The 15,607-nt window shown below is 40.4% G+C and overlaps 1 protein-coding gene across 1 annotated transcript in view; it reads left to right on the forward strand.

The window, feature by feature from the left end:
* ZNRF3 (zinc and ring finger 3) overlaps window positions 1-15,607 on the forward strand; it is a 67,716-nt gene that overhangs the window by 18,576 nt on the left and 33,533 nt on the right. The gene's annotated exons all lie outside the window — the stretch shown is intronic.

Genomic DNA, 15,607 nt, shown 5'->3' on the forward strand with positions numbered 1-15,607 from the left:
TGCAGGGGTGGAGAGAGTTTCCAGTCTTCTCTGTTACAGACCTCACTTTATGTGCTACAGCTGCAGAAATATGTTTCCGAACCTTCATTTTGCTTATAAAGGTCCCACCTTTATAATTCAAAGGGAACCTTGTGAAATTGTGACATAGAGCATGGCAGTCCAGCCTTTGCACCCAGGGGTGTGCCTGTATGGTGTGTGGTGGTAGCCTGAGCTAGCACAGTCTGATATCCGAAAGTTACACAAAGACATGACACAAAACCTGAATAAATGCTACCAGAAAGGCAATGCACATCAATTAATATAGTTGCATTGATTTTACACATTTGGAGCTCAGATAGGACAAGCTTTTCTGTTTAGATGGTGAGCAAAGCCTGCATGCATCTCTTGGTATAGGCTGGAGGTCCATGGGAGGGAGAGCCTGTCCCTCTGTAAATCTTTGGGAAGCTGTTAACTCCAAAACTTAAAATCAGCTTCACCATTTTGTGTCGTTTCACTTATTGATTTTTAGAAGAAAGACCTAATGGGATTATCTCAGTCCCAAAATGTATTCCAGGATGCCAGAGATCAAAGGGGTTGTTTCTGCTGGCAAAATCTCCAGCTTTCCTTCCCCTGTAGGCCTGAGACCATTTGCAGTGCAGTTCAGATTAGTACACAAAATTGTGGTTCTCTGAAGCTCGAAAATCTATCATAAGGGAAAGGTGGCTCCCTATATTGTTAACTTTAATGCCTTCTTCTGGGATCAAAGCTACATTTATAGTCTGCTGAATCAGTTTATTACCTTAACAAGGCAAGCAGTAAGGTCCTTGCTGAAAAAGGGATTCATCTTCTTTGTTGTGGAGTATGTGGGATGATACTGGCATTCTTGTGTTGCCTCCTGTGGAAATTTCTAAATTTTGCTGGTCAGCATCAAAACTTTTTTCCTTCACCCTCCTGCATCTCTCTTCTGCCATGCTGCTTCTATGGATGTGTGTGATTTGATACTTGACACTAATAGAAAGTGCTTCAATACACTTAAAATACTCTGATTTTGGTTTCTGCTTAGCAAACCTTCAGGCACCAGGAAATTTGCACATCTTACAGAGCTTTGAGATGAGCTCTGACATGTATTTGTGTTTCTGCTGCAGGCACTTTCCCCTCACCATACACAGAGACTAGAGAAAAATTCTGGGATGGGAATCATAGCAGTTACCATGGCTTTTCTGCTTTAAAATATATTCTTTTTGGAAATGCCATGCAGATATGTGGAGGACAGACTGTTCCAGTCTGTTGAAGAAGACAGTTACTAAAGCAGAGGTTTCTCTGCCCATAGAACAGGGTAAATTGGTGGGTTCTGCCATGGCATCTCCATTCTTTGCTTCTAGGGAGCAACAGAATGAAAAAAAAAAAAAGAGGTTTTAGCTGATTTCCTGTATGCTCTACTGAGTTTGTGCAGCCACTTCTGCCAGCGGTTATCTGTGGCCTTTTGATTCATACAGCCAAGTGAATTAACACAACTGCCATGCTGAGTTAACCAAAGGAGTTCCTCTGCTCCAGTGACTGTGGCAGAGACCAGTAGCAGATATTTGTGAAGGAATGTAAGATTAGAGCAGGCATATGGTGAGAATTCTGCAGTACATGCTTCCAGCCTCTGCCAGCTTGTGGCTTAGGTCTTCCCATAAGGATCAAGTTCTACAGGAGAGCCCTTGATGGGTTTTTCTTTACTATTTTTTTCCACTCCATTACTTCGTGTGTTGTCTAAATTTGAAAGCATACAGAGAAGATCTGTTTTGGTTTTGGGGGTTGCTGCACACTGTGACATTGTACTTTATTTTTGAAGAGCAGTGGAGTCCATGTTGCTGCTTGTAGTGCAGGAGGTGCAGATCAGCAGTTTTATTGGCATGTCTGACAGGTACCTACTTAAATTGCTCACTAACAGGATTGGAGGGAAGACAACTAAATCTCCAGGATTTTTCTCATTCTCCTACTGTTCACTGTGAATTCTGTAGAGTTGTTGTTTTTTTTTTTTTTTTTTTTTTTTTTTTGGAGCTGCAGGGGGAAAAAAGTTGCCAGGAAGTAATTGTTCTTTCTGTCTCTTCCTAATTCTGTGCAGCAGCTGCCTTGTCTTTAGCTGCTATTAATGGTCAGAGCTTTGTGAACAAAGGAGCGTCAGGCTGATGTAACTTCTTCCTCTGTTAGACATTCCCTCTGAAGCCATCTTTTGTCTTGATGGCCCTATTGTAACCATTCATATACTGATGAATGAACAGGAAGCTGATGATGATAGTGAGCAGATGAGTTTGATCATGGACAGGTTTTACTCAGACTCCAGCCTGAGGGAGTATATATAGGAACTGAGCTGTAGCACTGTCAGCTACAATGTCTGATTTGTTCATTCAGATTTTCTTTTGTGTAAGAAACTAGAAATGGTTATTAATCTAGGAGAAAATGTGCTAACTTTTTATAGAGAACAACAATATTACAGATACAGTAATTCTGACAGTGGCCTTGTCATACAAAGAGGAGTTTACTTGAATGGCTGTATTTTTGGGGGGAGGATTGTGATTTCTTGAGCTAGAATGACTGTTTCAAAACTGATGATAAATACTTCGGTGTACTGTTAGCTACCTGGCAGAGACTGCATGTTGTATGACAGTCAGTGAAGCATCCCAACCATGGCTTTCCCAGCACAGATGTTTTTCTCATGTGGCCTTTCCTGATTGTGATATATATTAGCTTTCAATAGATAGATAAACTATTCTCAAAATGCCTGATGGAATGGACTCTTGCATTTTAAAAAATGAACACCAATTCAATGTTATTTAAATACTACAGAAAAAAATCAGTGGCTCCCCATTAGTGGAGGGCAGATGTGCTTGTGAGTGTGGTTGTTCTTTTCACAATGCCTAGCCTTTCCTGTTTATTTTTATGATTCAGCACAGATTCCATTGACTTAGTTTTTATTTTTGCATCTGTCACGTTTTCTGCAGACCATTCCCTTTGCTTATATCTGATTGAATGTGTCTTTTACAGACCTTGGTTTAAGGGATTCTCCCAAGTCACAGCTCTGTGTGCAGCAGGTTATTGATGCTGATCTTGGTTAATTGTAACACAAGCTGCAGGCATGCACCAGGGAGAACAAAGCAGCATCATCAAAAGCTTCTCAAAATTGTGGCTAAGATTTCCTTTCCTTCTTAAGAATAAAGTGTATTCTGAAAACCTTATCCTTACACTGAAAATTTCACGGGATGTTGCAGTTAATAGGAAAGGTAAGAAGAGCAAATTATCAGAGAGCAAAGCAGAAGACTTGGTGAGCACCATTGGGCTCCAAGAGCTTGAATGCTGCATGGAGTGCATCATAAAACTGGGAGACCAGATAAAGGAACAGGTAGATCACAAACTGTGGATCAGCTGAGTCATGTAACAGAGTGACATTCACTGAAAAACGACCTGAGTTTTATCAGCTTGGAAGGCTGTTGACAAGAGACTTTGGGTAAAGCCTGATGTAGAGACAGTGGTTAAGGAACAATTATTGGTTATGAGGATTATGGGAGCATTCGCATTGAAATCACAAAACAGCTTCACAGTCAAGTGAAAGAAAGTACATTTTAAAAACAGTAGGTTGTGTTTCTTGCTGTAGAATGGTGTAAAAGCCATAAGTATGTGTGTCATTCCAAGGGAATTAGGTAAAAACATGGAACATGGATGCATTAGACACAGTATTCTGGGTGAAATCTCAGCTCTGAAAGTCTCAATCAATGATAACCATAATTAAGAGACTGTATCTAAAGCATTCCTTATTTTTTCTGCTTTTCATGTTCTCCAAATTTCTGCAGTTAGCAGCTGTTGGAGGTAGGATACTGTGCTGGTTGGATTTTTGGTCACACCCTGCATGGCTGTTTTTGACTTGCCCAACACTGCACAGGAATCCTGTGGCAGAGGAAGCAATCCCGTCTGTTGGGAAGCATTCAGGCTGCTTTAACCACAACTCTCTATTTTCTTTTCTCATAGTATCTTACCTCATTCACTGCACTGTCCAAACTTTCTGCCATGTGAGGGGAATGTCCTGCAGACAGCACTCATTCACCCCACACTGCTGTGTTTTTTTGGAGTGCAGATTTAATTTCCCAATCAGTGAGGCATACCTCAGTGTTGAGGTGTGCCAGGAGAAGACACACAGCACTAAACCCAAGCCAATGGGCTTTACTGGACTTACTGGGATGGGTTCTATGCCAGGGCTGGAGGAGCTGGATGAGAAAAAAAGGGGCAGCATGGGGTGGAAGTGAAGCAGTGAAGGGCTGGTGTGGAAGAGAGGAGAAATGTGGGAATAGATTAGTGACCATATGAAGGAGGAATCATCTGGAAGGAGATGAAAAGGAGGAAGACCTTTTGATGTCTCCTGAAATACAGCACAAGCATCTGAAATCTAAGGCTGAATTGGGCTCATGATTTTAATTATTTTAATTATGGTGAAAATTTAACTTTAGAAACTTCTGGTACCTTTTTTTTTTCCCACCCATACATAGGGTGCTGTAATATGATAAATATCTACGTTAATATTTCTCAGAAAAAGCTGAGAAAACCTGTTTTGGTTTACTGTTCTCTAAAACAGTTCACTTTTGTAGTTTTTTATTCTAAGTGGAATTGAATTTTGCTCTTGGATCAGGAATAAATTCCTTGTAGTGAAAAGGGAGTGCATCAGGTCTCCAGAATACCAGAAACTTCCATTATTGTTCGTTTGACTTTAAATAACATTAATTGAATCCTTCAGGCACCAAGTGCTAAGTTCCTACAAGTGCCTTTGATAAATGAAAAAGAGCAAGGAAGTGATAATTAGTTGAGTGCAGAATAGTTCTGATTCTGGTTCAAGATGTCAAAGCAAAGGCTGTGAGCAGCAAGTGAAACTGGCCATCAAGTCAGCTTTTGATCTGACCAAGTCTTATGAATTGTGCACTGGACTGAGTTACATTTAAGTTGGTTATTTCCTGTGCAAAATAAATTAGGGCTGAAAGATGTAGGATGAGTTTCACTGTGTGAAATGGGAATGTTTGCAGAGACTTAGTTCAGCAATCTGCTACCTCAGAATTGAGCACAGCTTTTTATTTTCAAGTCATTCTCTCTACTATATGGAGCATTCTTCAGTGGTGACTCAGGGTAGAGCTAATCTCACTCAAAATGGTTGCCAGTTGCCACTTGGAACAATAGGACCGAAGCCACAGGCTGCCATCAGGTGGTAGTTTTTAAGAAGGGCGTTTTTTCCCCAGTGGATTTGAGTGCTTTCTGTCTGGCAACATGAAAGATTGCAATATGCACTGAATTCTTGTGAGAGAAAGTGTTGAAACAGTGCATTACTCATTGCTTTACCTGAGATGGAGAACCCAGTGCACCAGGTATTTTTCTTTTATGGAAAAAACCTAAATGTTAAACCTTAATATGTTTTCAGGAACAACTCTTGGCACCTGATTTACTGGTCTGTACTTATTTTAAAGTACTCAGTTCCTCTCTGTGCATCTCACTTTCATGTTCTCTTGCATACATCCTGTTCTAGAGCCTCATCTTGTGTAGCTGCAGCAGAGACTTTGGCTTCACCTGTATTTCCACAGTATATAGGCCAGAGAGATTGTGCTGATTAGAGCTGACACAGAAGTGCATGTAAAACTAGGTGTAATATTTGGATTTTGCCAGAAAATGTGCAAAGCAGGTGCAGAGAGTGAGGGGTGCTGTGGAAGTAATTTCTTGAGAACTTGATGCTGGAGAAAGAGGAGACAGTTTGGAAGCAAACAGTCCCTATTTGGAGACCTCTTCTTTCCCTCTCAAAAGTTACCCAGCACCTTAAAATGTTTTCACGTGGGCAGAGGTTGTAAGTTGAGTACAAACCCATTGAAGTTATCGAGATTATCAGATGAAAGGAAGGTCAATTGATAAGTTTTGGAGAAGAAAGTTGGAGCACATAGTGAGGAAACAGGGATATGAGAAGGCATGTTGGAGTTGGAAACAGAACTCCTGTAAACTTTACTGGGTTTTTATATTTGTCCAGAATGGCTTATAAAAAAGTTAACAAGAATCTGACCAAAAGGAAGACTTTGAAAAACAGTTTAAGATGAGCAATACCTTCAGACTGTAAACTGTCACAGGGATTTTCTTGGAACATTTTTTTGGTTGTTGCAGTGTAAGCGGAAGTTAAATGTAGAGAGCAGGAGAGTGCTTTGTAATTTATGACAAAATTCAACACAAGAATATGATAGTTATCCTCAAGCTAACTATTTATAAATTTATAAATCTTAAAGGTTAAGCTTTAGAGAAATCTTTGCAAAGGTAAGAAGCAAGGGGAGGTGTCCAAAATAGTCTTAACTAATAACAGCATAACAAAGAAGCAATGAAGACCCATAATACCCATATCTGATTCCAATATTTTTCTTCCTCTAATGTCTTAGAGAGATGTATGAAGAGATTTGCAGTAGACTGGGTCAGAACTGGGTGATTTGTGGCAGAGGAGTGAGGAAAGACTGAACAGAGTATGGCAGTGCAGGTACTTTCATATCAAGCCAGAGGAATAAATGTGATTCCTTAGAAATAATGCAATGTGGGAGGAGCAGCTGGGGGAGAGTGTGGAGCAGAGTGGGTGCTGGAAAGTCTTGTCTGGGCAGTGAGAGCAGGCAGTGCTGGAATCCCACCTCTGCTGGGCCTGTGCCTCAGGGGGTGTGTGCTGTGAGCTCTGGGAGCTGAGAAATCATTATCCCACCACTGAGCTGGGAGAGCATCTCTGAGGCACGACCTCAGAGAGGGTGGTTGGTTTGTTTGTCTCCATCACATCACTCTGAAAGACACGAAATAAACGTTCTGTTTTAGGCTGTTCAGTTTTCATCATGATCAAAAACTTTAAAGAGCATCTTGTGCAGCACAGGCTGAAGGAAACTTCTATTGGCCAAGAGATCGTGTGGTTCGTAGACTCTTCAAAGTGTGTGTATGTAAATATTCAAAGATCAGTTCACATATTAAACTAAGAAACAGAGAACATCTTTAGGCTATGAACTATTATGCTTCAGCCTTGAAAAACTTCTTTTTCATGCTGACTAAAGCTGGCTGTATTGCTGATCTGTCTTTTCCTTCCCTAACAGTACTTCCAGACTGACTTGCAGTCAAGGTACCGATCAAGAATTTTCTAAATATTAAAACCTTTTTTTTGCTGACGGCTTTTTTTTGTGTCCCAACCCAGGGATTTGTTCAAACCAAGTAGCTTTGGTGCCATTTGAATTAGCACTCAAGCTGCCACTGTGCTGACAGCAACTGAAAACTTCATGCTCCAAAACACACGCTCAAGAAATGTGTCTGTTCATCCTTAGCAGATGCCAGCTGCTTCCCTTCTTTGTCTGTTTTGGGGAAGATACTGGCCATGACATGGGAGGTAAATATAATGAAATTATTTCTGTCCTACCATTACTCGATAATTCAGCAACTGTATTTTTAAGCTCAGTTGGCTAATTAATACACTTAAGAGAAAATAATAAGAAAGTAGTGGTTCTGTCAGGGAAGGATGACAGTTTTCTAAAATAGAGTGACAAAATTAAAATTATTTCTTGAATTTTAAACTTTTTGTTCATTTTGATTCCTCTTCACATTCAGATTTTACTTAATCTGTTAGAATTCACTGTTTGCATTTGCAGCCACTTCTCCTGTATTTGAGGACTAGGGGCTTAATTTTTACATTTGGTCAACATGTGCATATTTAATAAAAATGCTTCAAAATGTTATGAGAATTCTAAAAAGCAGAGTCTGGGATTGCTTTTATGTTGGCTTCTAATTTTTATGCAAATATTGCAGGTAGCTAGGAGTCTGTTATTTATTATTCCACGGTTTCTCCTAGAAAAATAGCACACATTTTGCTGGCTAGTGTTTGCAGGCGGTGTTTATTGTGCAACTGTCTCCCAGGCTCCAACTGTGAAGATGTATTTATGTTTTCTGTGAGAAGTAATGAAACTACAGCTGGATGTGCATTATCTGCTGTACCTTTTCCATCCCTATTCTGAGCAGAGTCACTGAGACAAAATTTTAATTTTGAACTGAGTAGAAAGCCGATCCTTGCTGCTGCCTTCTACCTGCTGCAGCATATTCTACACGACATATCCTGATGAGTTTAAACAGTAGTTCAAGTATCTTGAGTGCAAAAATGGGTGGAGAGAAGGATTAAAATATCCTAACCCTTCTCTTTTGTGCTTCCCCTGAAGCAAAGTGCAAAGCTGCCCACTTTATATTGCCAGCTCCAGCTTTATCCTCCATCTCTGAATTTCACTGCAGCCCCAGGGGAAGCTGCACCTCTGTGGCTCTCCCACAGCTGCTGGACTTTGATGAGGACATGCCTTCGCTCTTTCCACTGGCCTCCCTTGGCAACCAGCCCTTTGAAGATGACCTCTTGCTGTTTGCCTGTTGTCTCTCTTGTGTTGGATTATAGATGAGAGGTTGGCGAGAGGGGAAGGGGGATGGAATGGAGTGTTGTGCATTTTAAGCCTCATTTCTTTCTGCATTCTCACCTTTTTTTTCTTTTTTTCCTTCCTCTGTGGCTTTTTACCTCTCTATATAGATAAGATGTCATGCATATGGAAAATGATTTCTGGCAGAAATACAGAGTTTCTGCTTGGCATGTGTATGTAGGACAAAGGAAGTTTGATTAGTGTTGTGGTAAGGACTTTGCGTTCTCCTGTAACAATCCACTCACACTAGTTCCCTTCCCCCCTCCCTCTTTTTAAGTACAATATTGTTCTTAGTTATAGTGCAGCCTTTCTCTGTGTGCATGTTCTCTGTTCCTCTTCCCTCCCTCCTGCCCCAGTGAATGCTTCCTCTTGGAGACAGGACAATATAATCACCTTGTTAATGAAGGCTGTGGTGTGAGATGGAAAGGGATGCACTAAGGCTCTGTGGCTGGGTCACATCTTGCATGGACACTGACTACTTTTGGAATCCAAACAATGAGGCTTCACTAAATACCTGAGAATATCCTTCGTGAGAGTCCTGTAGGGACAGTAGTGTAGTAAGAAATACAGTATTATAGGGGATCAAACAAAACTTAGGAATACACATTCAATTTTCACTGCAGTGAAAGGTGACCAGGTGAGGTTATTTAGGACAGAGCATTGTAAGTAACAGTGTTTACACACTTTTACCATCTCCTTTTTCATATTTTCTCAGTGGTGAAATTAATCTTCATCAAAGTGTGGCAAGGAGGACAAAATGATAGTTGACATTGAAGTGGAATATTGATGAAAAAAGGCAGGAGTAATATATGTTTGAGGGTATTTTACAGCAAACACAAAGAAAATAATCTGATGTACCTGTATATGCAGCTGGAATGCCTGCAGTGCAGCATTCCACCCAAAATTAGAATAGGATATGGGGGGATATCTATGATCTCCAGATGTAATTAGTATATCCTTATACTGCTGTTTAATTGGATCTTCACTTTCTAGCCCAAAGGATGCCTCAGAAATAATTTGTGTTATTTTTAACTCTCTTTCTCTCCTTCCCTACCCTTCTCTGTTTGTCTAGCAAAGTTCCCCACAAACCTGAATGCAAGCAAACCAGCTCTGCTTGTTAGTAGCTTATTGCAAAATACACAAAATAATATCTTCTCTTGTCAGATCCTAGAGGGCTCTGGAGAAAGAAGCAAGTCAGCTCTCACTACATCAAGGACTGCCTGGAAAGTCAGGATCTAGACCAGCTCAGGTGTCAGAAAAATGAACTGTAGTGAATTTGGATGTCTGAAATCAGTGTGCACATACAAAGAACAGTCACTAGTGGCCTGTTGTTACAGTACTGTGAAATTTTGGGTCAGCATCAGATCTGTCAAGCTGTTAAACTCCCTCGCTAAAATACAATTGGCAAATAAATAGTTCTGAGACTTCTCAGAGCTGTGTGCTTTTGTAAAATAAAATATTACCTTCTCTGGTACATGCACATGTGTCTGTTGTCTTCTGGTTCCCTCCTGACAGTCTTGGAATTGTCATCACAGCCAAATATTCTAAGTGTGCATCTTGTGTGCTTTTGGCAAGGGAATGCAAAGGGAAATTTCTTTCAAGGTTCCTTGCATGGACAGCTTCAGTCAGCTAGGTTTGGTAGTTAGTTTGTTTGGGGTTTAGTGTTGTTTTTGTTGTTGTTTGTTTGGGTTTTGTTGTTGTCAAATAGTTGTATTCATTCTTTCAGGGCCCCAAACACTCCCTAAGGTTGAACAAATTCCATTATGTTGTACAGTCTTTGTAAGGTTGTCTTCATACTTCCTACTCCACTTTCTGCTAAAAAAACATAGTTGCAAAGTATTGGTGACTCCAAATCAGGCCTTTAACTTAAGCCAAGGAGATTATATACCAGTGGTGACCTAATAACCTTATAAGTCCCCACTTGAGTGCTATGGGACTAATGCAGTTTTCATGAGATGTAAGATAATGTTGCTTTTCCCAGCCAGTTATGATTATGTCTAAAGCTTTGGTAATTAGTGTGTTTTGGAGGTCTCTCTTGTTCCTTATAGAGCCAGAACTCTTTTGTTTTATCATGTAGCTATTGGCCACCTTCTGCTAAAAGTAATTTATGAAGATATCATTTTATGCCAGATTTTCTCTCTAGTTTCTTCCATTCTTAGTGACAATATGCCTGCAGTTTTTGCCATCATCTTTCCACCAATTTAAAGAGGGAAAAGAAAAAAAGCCACAATTGTAAACGTGACTTTGTTCTCCTTTGGTCTGTCAGTACTCTGGTAGGAGAACTCTGTGTAATCAAAGCACTTAAATTCCTGAGAGAAGAAATCTTCCTTCAAATTGTCTACAGTATGTACATCTTTTCAGGGGAGTTTTGCTTTTTGAGGCACTTTAAAGGAAGGAGAAACCAGTTTTCTGTTTGAATGGACCAGGAGCTTCCTTTGCAAAGTGTTTGGAACAATTAGTGTCCAGCTGCTTTGCTACAACAGATTGCCCAGCTGCACAGCTTGGGCAGCACAATCCCTGCATTTGCAGCAAATCTGGTGCAAATTTACAAATCTGAATGTGCTGAGTTTAGATTTGTAAATGTCTGTTACTGTGCACATGCTGTGGGTGTCTGTAGTGTGTCTGAGCTGGGGCAGCCCTAGCAGGGGGATGCCTGGGAACATGCTGCTGCTGCCAGGCAGTTCTGTCAGGCAGTTCTCCTCCTCTCCTGAGGGATTTGAAGCTGGACCATGGCACAGGTGAATTGAGTTTGCTGATGAACTAGATCAGCGCTGAAATCTGGTTCCCCAGTTAACAAAACCTCCTTTGACTGCTCTTCAAAACTTACTGCTGCTTTTTTCACAGGATCTGGTGGACTTTGTGTAGTACTGGCCAGTCTGCAGTGTAGGATTTGCCTGGCCTCTTCTGCATGGTGGATGTGTTCAGCTGAGTATCTCTGGTTTTACATTCAATTACAGCATAGGCTGGATTTCTCATCATCCCTTTTGGCATGCTTCCTGGAGTAAGTGGACAGTGAGAGGATTTCAGGAATGCCTGATGCTCTTGCTATAGAGAAAGTTTAGTGGGAGCCACTTGTGGGTTCAGTGCTGACCGCTGGGTTGGATGGCATGGTCACAACTGATAGCCAAGAAAAGCTCACTGCTGAAATGCTCAGCTCCTATAATGTTACATTTTATGGCAGTTTGGTTTTTTGCAGGATGCACTTCTTTAAAACAGGAACAAATATGCCTGAAAGGAAAAAGAAACCATATTTTAATGGCATTTTCTACTTGTGCTGGGGAATAAACGTTCTTCTCTGCATGGCAAAGCTGCACCGTGATGGGGAAATGCTTTTCTGGCTTTCACCTTTTCTAAAAAGGCTGCTGTGTTCCAGCTGCAGCCAGCATAAAAAACCCCTCATGTTTTATCATGAGGCTGCAGAAACAATAGCAATGCCTAACTATTTAAAAAAAAAAAAAAATACTCATTAGGGTTTCATTCTTGAAAAATTCCTCCCCCTATTTGTACAGTTTTGGATTGCTTATCTGTAAAGGATGTTGAAGGAGGGTGATGTCAAATGCTTCACTGAAGTCAAGGTAGATGACATCCACAGTTCTCCTGTCATCCATGGAGCAGGTTGCTTCATCAGAAAGGATACAGAGATTAGTCAAGCATGATTTATTCTTACTAAATCCAGATTGGTGTTTTCAGCTGCCATCCTATTTTTCCTGGAAATAGCTGTCATAAAGATTTATTCCTTGATTTTCTCAAGTACTGAAGAAAAGCTGACTACTACACTGGGGTTTCCCAGGTCTGACTTCTTGGATTTTGCAGATGAGTGTGGCATTCTGTTCCTGGCATCAGGGGACTTCCTCCCAGTCGCCATGACCTGTGAAAAATAATAGAGCTTGATATTGCAATTACAGCACCCAGCTCTAATAAGACACCTGGAGGCATCCTCTCAGATTCCTTGGACACCTGTATGCCTGGTTTGCATGGATAATTCCTAATTTGACCCTCCTTACAGCTGTTGGTTGCTTTGTTACTGCTTTGTGCCAACCCCATTCAATAGCAGACAATTATTGTTTGCAATTCTTCTTGCTGTTAATTGTTAGTCTTGATATCTCTTGCCAGTTTGAGCTCCTTCTGGTTTCCTAATTCTCTGCATTTCCAAGGAATATTTCTACATCTGTGAGTGTTCCCCTTTTTCCATGTCTCTATTCCATCCAACTTCTGGTGAGTCCACCAAAATACTGGATTATCTCTGAATCAGACACTGTATCCTCTAATACTTTTCGGTGAATGAAGTTGTTGTTATTTGTTCAAAATCTGTTTGATGACTTACTGCATTTTGAAAAGAAGAATGTACACTCAGTCCACTTTTTGTGTTTAATTAGGCTGGTTTGACAGGGGAGATGCTGACTACAGAAGTCCCAGCAGAAGTGTACTAAAGGTTTTTTCTGCTACCTGTAAAGTACTTTTGTTGTTTGGTTGCCTTATTTCACTTGAGCCTTGATACACTTCAGACTTTGGATCCTTCCTTTAGAAGAAGCTTCCCTGGGAAATGGGATTGGAGGAAGGAAATAAGACGTAGAGCTTGGAAGTGGTGGCAGGACACTGAGGGGCTGGATAGCCAAAAGTATCTGAAGTCTGTACTTGAGTTATCAGGCTCTGCTTCCATACACTTGGGGTAAGCCAGGAAAGGAACTCTCTTCCATTCAGTTACCAGAGGGTTACACCTGGTTTAGGAGAAAGCTGTCCCTGATGATAGAGTTCCTATTCAAGTTGACTCAGTTTTTTTATGTTTTCTTTTGAGCACTGCAAAACCTCATAAATTTTATTTCAAAAGCCTGTCTAGCGAAGGAATGTGAATTCATGTGGACAGAGATGAATCCATGCCAAGTGCATTCCAGGTGGGAAAGCTGTATGGAGTGTCTGTTGTTTCAGGCTGTACAGCAATAAAGAGTTCAAGTCTTCACAAAAAGACTAAATAGTTCTGCTCCTTTTTTAGAGGCTTGTGCACTGTAGTGTTTTAAATTTTGCTTTTTACTGTGACAGGTTGAAACTACTGATAATTTTCCACCTCACAGAAAATAATTAATTTTATTGTTGCCATTTTAGGTTGTCCATCATCTCTTTTGTTGAGCGTGTTTAAAGTAAAACATGTCTGTGATGGAGAAACACCCTGGATTCTCCCTGGGCCTGATAGATATTTTCATTTAGCCTTACTCTTTTTGTGTTCTGTGGTCAATTCACTTACATTGTGACTTGTATGGGAACATGACAGACACTTGCACTGGATGAGTCCTGTCAAAAGCACCCTCAGCCCCAGTGAATGGTGTTTCAGTCCACATGGGCACCTAATCAGAAGTAACACCAGTGTTTCAGGCTTGAATTCTTAAATTCACATGCTCCTCTTGCACTTTTAGTTGATATCCCTGGTTTGGAAAATGACAGTATGTTTTATCTGTCATGATCTACAGAGATCACTGCAATGTAAGCTTGTGGTATCCAAGCAGATTCTACCAACTACTTGTGGCTTGGAGTGGTGGAGTGCTTTTCTGGACAGAAAGTTTTCTGTCATTGGAGCCCATGTCTTACTGGCCTTGGTGCTGATTCTGGGGTTTTTTTCTGTGTCTTTAATACATGGAAGAGAAAAAGGAAGAGAATAAGCTCTTTCAGGTTCAGGTTTATACTGATTTCCAGGGAGATAACTGCAGAGTGTGCTTGGTGGGTCTGATGCAGAGGGTCATTCACACTTGGAAGCTGTTACAGAATAACAGTATTCTGGAGGAAAGTGGCAGTGGAAAGAATTTTCTGTTCCTTTTGGCCTTCCACCTTCTTTAGTCCTTTTTCTCCAGACTAAAGTGGGTAGAGCTGTTATTTATTCTGTGGTTGGGAAAAGAAGACCAAAGCTTTTCTATCGATGAGACAGTGTATAGAAAGATCCCAAGCTGTTCATGTGGCATTTTGTTATACTATAATGCCTTATCCTGGCAGACATAAAAAAAGGGTGAAAGTTTTCTTTTAATCATCAGGACCTTTTAGGTGATAGAGTTACAGAGCAAAGTATTCTTCATCTGTTGGTTTAATGTTTGTCTGCCCTGTAACACTAACCCACATAAAATTGGTGCGGCTCTTTATAAAGTTATTTTAGAGCCTTTGCAATGTTGTCACCTTGGATAAAAGCACCTGAGTCCTGGGTTCAGTTTTACCCTTTTAGCCATGTGCAAAGTGCCCCAGCATATTTCAAGGGTTTTGAACTAGAAACTTCTTAGATATGGATTATGGTTTCAAAGCTCAGTTGATACACCCTGTGTCAAGGGAATTACATCAAGGAAATGGTTCTTTATATGCATAATATCAATTAAAGCTTTGTGTTTGCTTAAACGATCTCATGGACTCTTTGAGGGGTTAATTATATTGGTATATCTGCCCTGGCAGTTTAGGAGAGAGCATTCTGTCTGACTCCATCCTCTGTTCTTATGTCTGTGCTGAAGAGTTTATCCATCAGATACCGAGTTTATGGAGTGGCTCATTTTCCAGTGGCATTACTTCCCCCAAGCTTTTAGCAATAACCTAAATTGCTCATCCATGTGACATGACAGCTCAGCAGTGTGTGATAGTAACTCATTTAGGGAAGAAAAAAAAAAAAAAAAAAAAAAAAAAAAAAAAAAAAGATAGGCTGAATTAAGAGTCTACCTAGTACAGTGTGGCTTGTTTTTTTTTTTTTCTTGGAATGGATTGGTGATGAATCTTGAAATATAACGAGTGGCAGGGAAAATCCCTGTATTGTGTCAGTTCACCGTCATGTTTCCCATATTTTACAGTAATCACCCAAGTTATTCAGAAAGTTAGAGCCCCACAAGATAATATAAATAGCACTCCATGTATTGTATCACTTGCAAAATGGAAGTCAGGGTACAAGACATGGGAGAAAAGGAGAAAAGGACAAAACGACAAGCTGGTGATGCAGAAGTGATGGTAGGATTAGGGGCCATTACATAGTGCGACTTTGCATGGATTAGTGAGGGGTATATATATGTAAATTATTGAGCACTATAATCTTCTCCTATTATAATCAGCTACCAGAAAGCAAAGTTGTCATAGTGTTGGTATCAGTTTGTGGTTTTCTTCAGCCTAGTTTGATAAAGTTGAGATTTAAGGAAAGGCACGAAACTGGA

This window comes from Zosterops lateralis, assembly GCF_965231275.1.
Source record: "Zosterops lateralis genome assembly, chromosome: 17".
In the NCBI taxonomy this organism is placed as follows: Eukaryota; Metazoa; Chordata; class Aves; order Passeriformes; family Zosteropidae; genus Zosterops; species Zosterops lateralis.